This window comes from Anoplopoma fimbria, chromosome 1 (assembly GCF_027596085.1).
Source record: "Anoplopoma fimbria isolate UVic2021 breed Golden Eagle Sablefish chromosome 1, Afim_UVic_2022, whole genome shotgun sequence".
Taxonomy (NCBI): domain Eukaryota; kingdom Metazoa; phylum Chordata; class Actinopteri; order Perciformes; family Anoplopomatidae; genus Anoplopoma; species Anoplopoma fimbria.
In genome coordinates this window covers 29,076,195-29,087,675 of record NC_072449.1, presented here as the reverse complement: position 1 = coordinate 29,087,675, position 11,481 = coordinate 29,076,195, and the positions used below count along the sequence as shown (strand labels likewise).

General features: G+C 44.4%; 1 protein-coding gene across 2 annotated transcripts in view; it reads left to right on the top strand.

Annotated features, from left to right (window-relative positions):
• Positions 1 to 11,481, top strand: part of actn4 (actinin, alpha 4) — a 61,077-nt gene that overhangs the window by 1,038 nt on the left and 48,558 nt on the right. The gene's annotated exons all lie outside the window — the stretch shown is intronic.

Here is an 11,481-nt window from a genome sequence, read left to right as displayed (position 1 = left end):
GTGAAACAGAAAGGTGTTAAGCTAAGAGAAGTGGTGATCCCTGTTGTACATATGCAGATATGCACTCATACTGCAATGATTTAGGGAACACACCCACATGCACACATATGTAAAAATATTTGTAACCTATGATGTTGTATTATATATTTTTTCTTAAATGTCCTACACACATTGCATCAGTTGCACTATATTTAAATGTAGCAGTGCCTACGTGTATTGTCCCTTTTTTAAATAAATGAATACATATATTCTTCACACAGCCTTGGAACATGCAAGTTTCTGTAGCCACACTCGTTTCACTGCACAGAACTAAACGCCCACTTGCTGCGCTGCACGTTATCTTTTTTAGCTCTTCACAAACTGGGACAAAAGCAGAAAAAAGAACATTGGTACCGTGTAGTACATTTGGCCCTACAGTCCCCTATTCTTTGGCCTAACACTGTACCGATCTTCTACAGTCCTACTGCTCCTCACCCCCTTAACCAGTCCGCATTTACACAGCATTGTTCTATTTTTATTTGTCTAAAACCAGCAGCACCTACTCCTACTCCTCTCCCACCCCCACCTTCATCAGCTCTCCATCCAACTTCTCCTCTTACTCTTCCTCAACGTGTTTTTTGTAACAGATTCCACTGATGTTCCTCCTCTAATATTCACCAGACAAAGGTGACCTTGTTTTTTTTACGTAGTCCCCGCTGTGCTAAATGATCACGTCTGAAAATATAGACTCATTCAAGCTCATGCAATATGGAAATGGCCCTGACGCCGTGGGCCTCGTAACCCTGTCCCCATAAGGGAGTGGAGAGGCGACGTGCCGGAGTGCTGCTGCCTAACAGAGTGGAATGATTTGAGTAGGGTGTGTTTTTCATGCTAGCCTCCCCCGTGTTATTCCCTTCTCCGGCCGGATGACTGGCATACTTTTGCTAGTGGTGCAACAGCATGCCGAGCATTTACTCGTGCATTTCTATCAGGCCACTCAGCGTTTTTAGGCCGTCCACGTCAGGCATTCCTGCTGTCGTCGACGGGCATCAAAACCTCCCCATGGCAGGCTCCGGGGCCTGGTGGCGGTTGGACGGCCCGCGAGGACTCTCTGCATGTTTGTTCTAGGGAGGTCAAAGTTTCCTTCAAAAAAAAAAAAAAAAAAAGAAGAAGGAAAACCTAACCTGCCGATCATTAACAGAGCGAGGCTGGTTGGGCAAATCCCAGGCCGAGGTCCAATCCTGAACCCGCACTCATCTGTAGGTGTTGGTTTGATTGGGAACAGCACAGTCCTGGTTGGGGACATGTCCCCCCCCCCCCCCCCGACCCTACTCCCTGTCCTCCCCCTTGTTTAGCTCGAGCTGCAAGGGAAACCAAGGGCGAATTCCTGCGGTGCATTCACGCTCACCGTGCCAGTTATTGCGCAAAAGTGAGCAAAGCCCTCCCACAGGAAATATGAAGAGAGGAGTGGATGTAATGAGTGTGGGAATGGATTTGTCCCTGTAGTTGTGTGTGTGTGTGTGTGTGTGTGTGTGTGTGAAGGGGGGTTAGTCCGTGAGGTCAAAACCAGGAGCGGGTTTGTCGGACTCAATGTTTTTCTGTCATGCTGACTCTTCATGTTTCCCACGTTGAGTAATACGGAAGACGGAAAGGGGGGGAAAAGCCAGTTAGGTCTGGGGTTTCTTGTCATTCTTTATTTGGTTTCTGTCATGTAGAGCGGCCAGGACAGGGACACGAATAGATGTAAAAAAATAATAAAGCTTCATGCTCAGACGTCATCTCTTTAACTTCTCAGTAAAAAGTTAGAAAAGATGCTTCAGAGACGTTTGGTTGGAATTTGCTCCGTTGAATTGCTGAGGTTGTCCTTGCAGCGCCATTCCAGTCGAGTCATGTCTCAACACCCCAGACTACCTGGACCAAGCCCAGCTGACTCCAGTTAACCGTGCCGGATTGTAACAAGGCAAAGATCCTCGCCCCTGACAGAAAGAAACAAGTCTTTCTTGCGGCTCTTTGCAACCACAACAGGCTGCGACACGTCAGGTATGCGGCGACACCACCCGAGGTTTCGCTGCCACTCTGTGCATGCAAATCGGGCTCCTCTGCGACAGTTAGGCCCCGAAAGTGGTTGATTCACAAAAGAAGGTCAAACTTTAGATGATTAAAATACTAAGTAAATGAGCCAGTGTTTTTATTCCATTCGTTCAGGTCGTGTCAGTGTGTAATAAATCTGTTTGTGGCAGAATCAGTTGCGGTCAATGACGCTGATGTTTATCTGTCTTCATTTTCCTATGCTGACTGCCTGGGTGCACACGTGATTTGGAGCTGGACGGGGGCAACTTTCTGTTCTTTTGAACAGCTTATACTTTCTTTAAACACACCTAAATATGTTTCTTGTCCCACAAAAAAACCCACACTCACAAAGCAAGCAGTAGCAGTAGTTTGTTTGTAGCCAGCCTCCCCTCCAGTGCCCAGACTTGCAACAAAACACACACAAACACACACTGATTATTATTTTTCCATCACTGCCAAGGTGGGCAGCTGCACACACAATGTTAGTTTGTTCCTTTGCAGCCCACTTTTTACATGCCTTCTGCGTGACTGTCTGGCTGGCCCCGGTTGGCCCAGACGGGCCGGGAGTGACATTTAGTCACAATGCATCCTGCCGGTCGTCGCTACGCTGGCTAATAACTGGCAGCATGATAAGATGCAAGTTGTTTGTTTTTTTCTGTCCCAGCCTGCCCTCCTGTTCAAAGACAACAATTAAAAACAGGATGAAGGTGGCTGAAAATGGTCGACTACCTAGCCTGCTCGCCAAACAACAACAGACAATGCCCTGTTTGTAGAGAGTCAAAGGAGCAGACACTCCGATTGGTTCGTCTGCCTTTTGTTGAGTTGGCGTGCGATTGGCTGATTTGGCGTAGCCAGGACCAACCTGACCAGGGAGTGGCTGATACAAGAGGGAGTCAAAGCTGGTGGAGCTGATCAGGGGTGCAGTTTAAATTCATATCATAATCCAGATGATGTGTGTGCATCAGCTGGTCTTATCTTCTGCTCAGTGTTCTAGATGTGAAGGTGAAATGAGATCTCTGATTGTTGTTATCCAAATGTATTTTCAGAGAATAAAACTGAAGCGGGAAATCTGGTGCACATAAAGTCCAATTAGAAAAGTACAAAATGTAATTCAACACAATTTCTGCATTTTTTTTTAAAAATTGGAATTATAGTGTTGGTAAAACAATTAGTTAGCAATTCGTCAATGGCCAAAACGTTTTCAACAACCACTGATTTATCCGCTTCATTTGTCGAGCGAACGTTTAACCGCTTTCAGCCTCTCAGATGTGACCCTTTGCAACTTTTTTTCTAATTTCATATCATTGTAAATGAGATATTATTGGGATTTGATCAAGCAATTGTCCAACATACTCATCACTTGAACCGATGATAAATGAAGTCAAGTCCTCGTACATACTCCCCTTCCAACACACTCGGAGGAGTAAATGTTCAGCGGTGGCCGTCTCCAGGGCATCCTGGGATGTGGGATAAAGGTGCAGCCTTCGGTCCTTCCCACTTGCTGCCAGCTGATCCTGGGTCAGCTGTGGTGAAAGCCCTCCGCCTCAGCTGACGGGCGATCGAGAATCAGCTTGTGGACCTAAACAAGGAACCAGTCAGTGAGAGGACAGAGAGGAGAGGAATGTAACCCCCCCAACGCCCCTCACTCTTTCTCTCCGTTCTGCCATTGGCGGCGGCGGGAGAGCATGCAGGGGGGAAAACATTCCTTTGGTGGCCCATTATTGGCCAGTGGGAAGGGGCTTTTTTTTTTTTTTTTTTTTTTTCACTCAAGGGGGCGGGGTGTCCTGTTTTTTTTTGCCTGACATAGGGGGGAGTTAGGGTTTTGCAGGATTGCAGATGTGGTCTCTGTGGACGAGAGGGAGAATCCTCCTCGGGGGCAGCGGGGGAGGTTGCACTGCTGGGGTGGGAGGGGAGCGAGAGTTAGCAGCCGCTTGTGATGCGGCGGGAGTCGTGGCGCCGCTCCCCACTCCAAATATTTGTTTGCAGAGATATTTTAAGACTTTCGCCACCCTGTGATTGATTGCACTTTCGAGGCGTTTGCTTTGTTTTTCTGAGCGAGTTCAAAGTGCAAACCAGAGTAGTCCAGCACACCAAGCAGGAACCCTTAAAACCCAACCCGATCACAGGGGGACTGCAGTGCAGCGCGTAGGCCCCCGGGGCCGGTATCGACTGTGGTTGACTGTGTTTGGAGCCTAATGTTTCTCTTTCAGAGAGATTTCTTTACGGTCTGTTTCTCTCCCAAAGGCGTTGCATTTCGGGGTCAGAGACAGGGATCCCAATGTCGCAGAATCCCAGAATACAGTTTACGGACTGACACAACATCCTTAGCCCCCACCCCCCCCCCCCCCCCCCTTACTAATTGCGACCCTGTTCACAAGCTTACTTCTTGGCCATTGTGCGTAGTTATGAGGATTAGTAAATGGCATTTCCCCCTGATATATTGCAAATCGACAACAATGGGGAGTAAGAATTTCCTTTTGGACGGATGCCAGGATGCACAGCGGTGGTTTATTTTGAAGCTCAGACTCCCCTTCCTCTTCTGTATCCTCGACAGTGAGATTTAAAGGAATATAAAATCCTTATTTTTTATTTATTTTGCGGGGACATCTGCCATTTGAATTAGCAGTAATTCTGCTGACCTCAGTGCTTTTAAATACACTGCTAGATTTCAAACTGAACACTGACAGCAGTTCCTGAAACCAATAGTCCTTCAGTCAAAAGATGAACAATGTTTTCCGGTTCTCACATGTTCTGTGAATTCTTGCTTTTTCACTGAATATCTTTGTGTTTTGGACGGATAGTTGGACAAGTTATTTGAAGGTGTCTCTTTAGGCTCTGGTGACTTGTATTTGTGTTTTTTCACTTTTCCCTTATTTCTTTAGGTTAGTCTATGATGATAATCATTAGTTCCAGCTCCAGATATTTCTGGAAAGATTAATTTATTTGTAAGAAATCTGTTTCTTAGCTATTAGCTGTTAGCATCAAGTGGCCGGCACATTCTACCATTCTAACGTTAACGGAGGTTGCTTTGAGTTACATTTTGACGCGCCAGAAGAATATCTAAGTTTATATCAAATTCATGATTTATTGCATTATTTTCTCTCGGTGAGATCTTTGAAGCACAGTGCTGCTCGACTCAATAACGGAGCTAACATTATGTTAATGGAGGTTACTTTGAATGACATTATGATGCATTCAAGCGCTGACATAGCCTGAATGAATCCAGTTGTTTTTGAAGGAGATGTTTTCCCAACAGTATGAAATAGATAGCAGAGATGGCGTTATTGCATATTGGGCTTCCTAACACTAGCTCTATGTGTTTATTGTTTTGCTTGGTATTGAAGTTGGTATCCATAATTGTGACGTAATCATTTCACTGGTATTGGTATGGACCAAAATATGACTGTGGGTCACTGTGTGTGTGTTCTGAGGCAGTGTTTGGGGGGTGGGGGTGCAGTTTGATTGTGAGGTTTTCCAGCAGAGCCACTTAGCTGTGAGTTATGTCTGCCTGTAAACACTGGACCTCTCATGTCCTCACCTACTGTGAGTTTTTAAATGAATGTTTCTCAAGTCATCGTGCATCACTTACGGTTTGTTGAACACACGGGGAAATAAAACGCGTTGAAAACAATGGAGTATTGAAAAGGTTCAACTTTTTTTGCTTTTAGCAACTTCCTCGTAAACAAACGCCTCAATAGTATTTAAATGGAGGGATCACAGTGACTTAACTCACACCCCCTACTTTATGTAGGTGTGTAATTGGGCTGCACTTATAACGCTAAAAAAATAAACGCCATGCTGTGTTCACTGCTGCAGTTATCAGCAGAACTATTTTATTAGAGAATTAAGCCATGAAGAATCCTTTTTTCTTCAAATCTTGATTGTAGTGAATAGTTTGTCATTATATTCAAACTAACTTTTGACAATAAGGGCTGAAATACATTATAAAAAGATGATGGCAAGTCATTCAACAGTGCAGGGATGTTGGCACCAGTTATTTTCATGTGCCACCCTTTTGATGCCTTGCAACTTGACTTAACACTTGACTTGGTTCTTTTTTTTTTGATTGGGCAGACATTTCGAAATAAATATTTTGTATTTAACTGAAGATCATGTTCCTAGATTTGTCTGAGGCTGCGGCCTCTCTTTATTCTGACATTACATTGAAGAGACTTTCAAGAGTAATTTGTCATCACAACTAAGAAAAAAACTATAATTTGTGACTCTAATGGCAATTTTTTAAAATCTGTTTTAATTTCTTAAACAAACTTTAAAGGGGGAACTTCACTGATTTTACACATAAAGGTCAGTAAGTCAGGAGGGAGTAACAATCCGCTTGGAAACTGTTGTTCTTTTGCTCTAGAGGAGATTTGTCAAGTCTAACAATAAGATAGTAGATGCATTATGGGATATGTAGTGATATTGGAGCTTGACTGCTCTGCTGCTTTTGACCATGTCCTTTTTATCAATTACCGTTTTTAGCAAATGTCTTTTATTTTCTGCGTGGAACAAACCTTCTGTCGTCAACCCGTAGCCTGTGTGTGTGTACCGTATGTGTTGTTCACATAGTCTTAGGTCGTCCTTAATCTGGCTGTCTATGGAGGCCGGTGTCACTGTGCAACAACATCTGTGTGTGTGTGAGAGTGGGACAGACCGCCAATCATCCAGAGATTACATCCCAGCTCAGATGACCAGATTATGTCCAGACCTGACACATATCTGACATGAATAGAAAGGTGGGGAATGATGCGCATTACAAGATGGACGATGCCGCTGCTTTATTTGACGGTTTGGTAGCGAATCAAGAGTCACAAATGTGATTGGAAATATTGAGATCAAATCAGAGTTACACACTTTGTTTTCCACAATTGGTGCCAGTTAAAAAAAGAAAAAACTAGCAATGTCCACGTTAGCAAAAAAAGGAAGTAATAGCTCTCTGGAACAGATGTTCAAACATGCACAATGAATGTCTGATAAGAAAGATTTAATTGTGAAAGATGTGAGATCAAAATGATGCAGAGATTTGGATTAACATCAAACTTCTTTAGATGTTTCAGGTCAGGATCCATAAAGCAGACCATGCTCTTCAGATAATATCGTTGTTTTCTTGCTGTAGAATAAAGCTTGATGGGTATCTGCATACTCGGCCACACCTAGACAGGTTGTTCTCCCTCCAGGGGAGGGTGTGTGTGTGAGAGAGACAGAGACAGACAGACAGGCAGAGAGAGAGCGAGAGCACAACAAACAGGCTGTGCTACTCTGGTAACAAAGAGATAGCTGTGGCGGTGAGATCCTCATGCTACATCTGGGATACGCTTATACATGAACATGCACACACACAGAGCAGACATCTGGAGGGGATGTTGGGCTGGATCAGGGGTTTAGTACCGTAGCTGCTGCCCGACACACTCGTCCACCTCACCATCTGAGAGTCAGCTGCAGCTCCAGACAAACCTTTAGACCGGCATTAAACCAACACCTGATTATCTTTGCTTCTTCACCAGCTGAGCTCTCTTGGCAGCTAGGAGGCAACCTCCGGTTCTGAGGAGTGAAGCCAGTGAGGGAGTGTGGTACTGAAATAATGGCAAACACTTTGGTATACCCACATTGTTAACAGCAGCGCATAACAGCTTCACTCCTTCCGTTTTGACCTTTCACAATAAAACCCCTAGACAAATAAGATAAGATAATCCTTTATTAGTCCTGCAGCGGGGACATTTGCAGGATAGGCCACACTGCATCAAGAAGCAGCCCAACCAAAATCAGATAGGTGTTTCACAATAAAAGCCTTGTTGTGGTTGGCTGTTGGAAAGCTTGAATTGAAAGCATTAGTGTTTGTTGTTATTTCATTTACAAAGACAGACCATGTTTTTGATATGGGTCCTCATTTCTGTGTATTTCCGAGCTGTAGTATCACATGTTGATTCTGTTTCTGCAAACTACTGTTTTGTTACGGAGATGTGACTTGTGAGACTTCTGGGCGATGTAGGCATTGCTTAGCGATTGTTGTGGTGCCCCCCAGCACAGGTGAAGACTGGGTAAACAGACCATGATTCAAACAGTGTGTTTGTTTCCCCCGCGGCCGTCTCTGATATCCTCCCGTTGTATAATTTAACAGCTTTCTAACTGGGGCAAAGAGGTGAAGAGAAGAGGCCTACTGGGACACAAGCATGCATACCGCAGACACAACGGCTAGTGTGTGTATACAGTTATTTCGACCTACGCGCACGCACGCACACACAAACGCACACACAAACGCACACCACAACTGCTTTCCATGAAATACGCAGAAAACACAGTGAATCTACCGACAAGATAAAGTGTACGGCAGAATTCTGTTGATCTTAATAAAAATGTATTTGGGAATGAGAGAAGGAAAATCCAGAATTTTATACTGCTGTGATGTAAAAAATGTGGGAGCCTTTATACACCTGAAGCAGAATAATTTCTGTGGGGGGGGGTATCCATGGAGCCTGTGCTGGTTACAGGCACATAACAGCAGCATTAAATATTTACGGATTGTGCCTGGCCTTTTAGGTTCCTCCGCTCTCATTTTCAGCGAGGACGCTCCACTCGCCAGTGAATCCCACGCAACGCTCTTCCTCTCCCACTCCCTACTCTCCACATTCATTCCTTCCTCTTGCAAATTCTCCATCAGCTCTCCCTTGTCTTTGCCAGAGTCGTTAAGGCAACCGGTTCAGACAGAAGAGCATAACTGGAGTGTGTGTTTGTGTGTGTGTGTGTGTGTGTGTGTGTTGCTATTTACAGGACTTGGCCTGTATGGTGTTGCAATTGTTTTCCTGTTTTGATTTCTCAATTCAGCTCTGAGGGCTTCTATGTTGTGCAGTATATTTCTAGTCGGGCATCTCCAGGACCAGCCTGGGGCCTGTTCACCTCAATCGGTTTTTCGTGGTCTTTTATAGTTCAGAGGAAGTCCTTCAGAGACCACAAGCCTAGAGCTTCTTCTCTGTTTAGAGTTTTACAACACAAAGATCTCTTTTGGTCTTTGACGTCATACATATTAAGACTTGTACAATAGTTTCAAGCCTCATTCATAACATTGACATTCAAATAATTATTATTAATAATTTACAGATTCTTTTATTTTTCAATAATGCACCTCTCTTGACCCCCTCTCAAACAAACACACACAGAAAGCAATGCAATGCTCATTTTTCAGTCCAGAAGTCAACATTTATTGACATATATAATATAATAAAATTATAATAAGAATTTTCAATATTCACAGTTTGTTTCTAATCTAACAAAAATATTGATACATTTGTTGATGTTTTGCTTTTCAAAAACAAGATTTTTCACTGGGGGACCCTCATCTGTATTAACGGACAGGTATACCAGCAATCTTACAGAACCATAAATGACATTAACACGGACACAAAATCATATAAGGGTGTTGAATGACATGCATCTGAAGCTTCATTTGAATGTCAAGAAAAATTATGATTCGGCACAGCCCTTTTTGGCATAGTATTATTCTGCAGAGAACAAGGAGAGAAATCAAGGCTAAGAAAGACCAACATGTTCTCTTCATTTTGGGATATAAAGTCCGCTAGTGTAAGACTGCATTCAGACTCCCATGCAGGCGAGCAGAGAGCTTGAGACAGATGGACGATAAGCACAGTTTATGCAGCTGAAGAGACAGAAAGGTGCTGCTTCTGTTGCCCCGGGGTTTGAAACAAATACAGAAAGCAGAATAATTATTTTCCTCTTCCCCTCGTCTTTCCTGGTGACAGCATGGAGAACTGAAAATCTTAGGAATTCATAATATTGGATTTAGCGGTGAATTGGTTGTGTGTATGTGGAGACGGTGCCGATGGAAGATTGTCACGCGGACAAATGTATCATTTCTTCAGAGATCCAGCACATAGAAATCAGAAATAATCGGTTTTAATTTGATAAATTGCTCAGCGTTAAAGAATAGATCTCACCTCAGAGAAGAAGGGAAGAGGATGAATGTGACTCAGGAGGTAGTGTTGGAGGATGACTGCAGCACTGTGTGTTTTTATCCCCCTGGGAAGTCGTAGTAGTGGAAGAAAGAGGAAGGAAGGCGCTGTGGTTTCTGCGGTTTTCTGTCTCAGCAGACACGCAAGCAGTCAGAGAGACAGACAGATCGCTGTGTGTTTGTGTGTGTCACCCCCGCCTTAATGGACCAGATGGCTGGCCCGAGAAAGCAGGGAATGTCTGCAGATCAACACCAACTATATATTGAATAAACTAATTTATGTCGCAGAAAGAAAAGAAAAACTCCAGCGGAAAGACCAGAACCCAGAACTCCAGAACCCCCCCCCAAAAGAAAGTCAAGAAAAGGGTAGTTATCCTTTGCTGAGCTGGAGAAGTTGTAACAATCTGCACTTATCTACAAGCCGTGTTGACAAACTGTTTCCTGCCTCTTTTGGGCTTGAACCATCATTTCTACATCCTCTGACTTTAAGATACCAGCCCCAAAAGACAGAAATCTGTGTAACAGAAAGTGGTCCAAGTCTCTGCTCTCAATGTGGGTCAGGGAAGTCCTCTCCGCCATCGGCCACGAGCCTACTATCCTGTCTGATCCAATCAAAGCCAGCCTGCAGGGGGATTACTCAGCTACCGTTCCCTCAACCCCCCCCCACCCCCTCCTGGTTTACAAAGACTCCTCTGTTGGTCCTCGTCTGACTAACGACGCTGTGGGGAGTGCACATGGAGCAAATGCAGACCCTGGTACAGTTTTGTCTCAGCGCTCTGGTTTTGACACCACTGCTGAGGGGAACGAGATGCCATCTCTGCTGCCGAACGCGCAATCTCTTAACACCTCCACGGGATGGACGAGTTATTTCTCACCCATCGTGACACGCGGCCACAACTGCGGCGGTGCTGCTTTCCAGCTGCGCTTTATTGTAATAAGTCTCTTGATTTGTCAGAGTATGTGAGAGAGTGTGTGAAATCTATTTTAGAGGAGGATGTAGAGTGACAGAGAGGAGGATGGAGGCAGGAATGCTATGAGAGGCCGTAAAATAGAAAGGGGTGAGATCAAACGAATCCGAGTTGGACTGGTTTGTACCAGGGAGGCCAGGTGTTGAGCTGCATTTTAAACTTTCTAAAAATAAGATGCTGTAGTCCTGGGTTGCTTAGCAACAGCCCTGAAGCAGCGTTTTGTGGTGCTCATACAGCTTCTGCGTTATTCTGCATGAACCAAACTCTGCATGAGGATTTCCCCAATGAAACTTGATAATTATATCAAACTGATAAGCAGCTGTCATCTCAACATCTCGTTTGAACACAGAGCTGCAGATCTGTGAAATACTCTGCTGAACTGCGTGTCGCTTTCACCCGCAGAAGTCTCTCAGTTCTCGGAAGAGAAGCGTCAGTTAAGCGGAGGAAACCAGCTGAGTTTTGAGGCGACTGAGGTGTGAATGTGCAAAAGGAAGTTCAGTG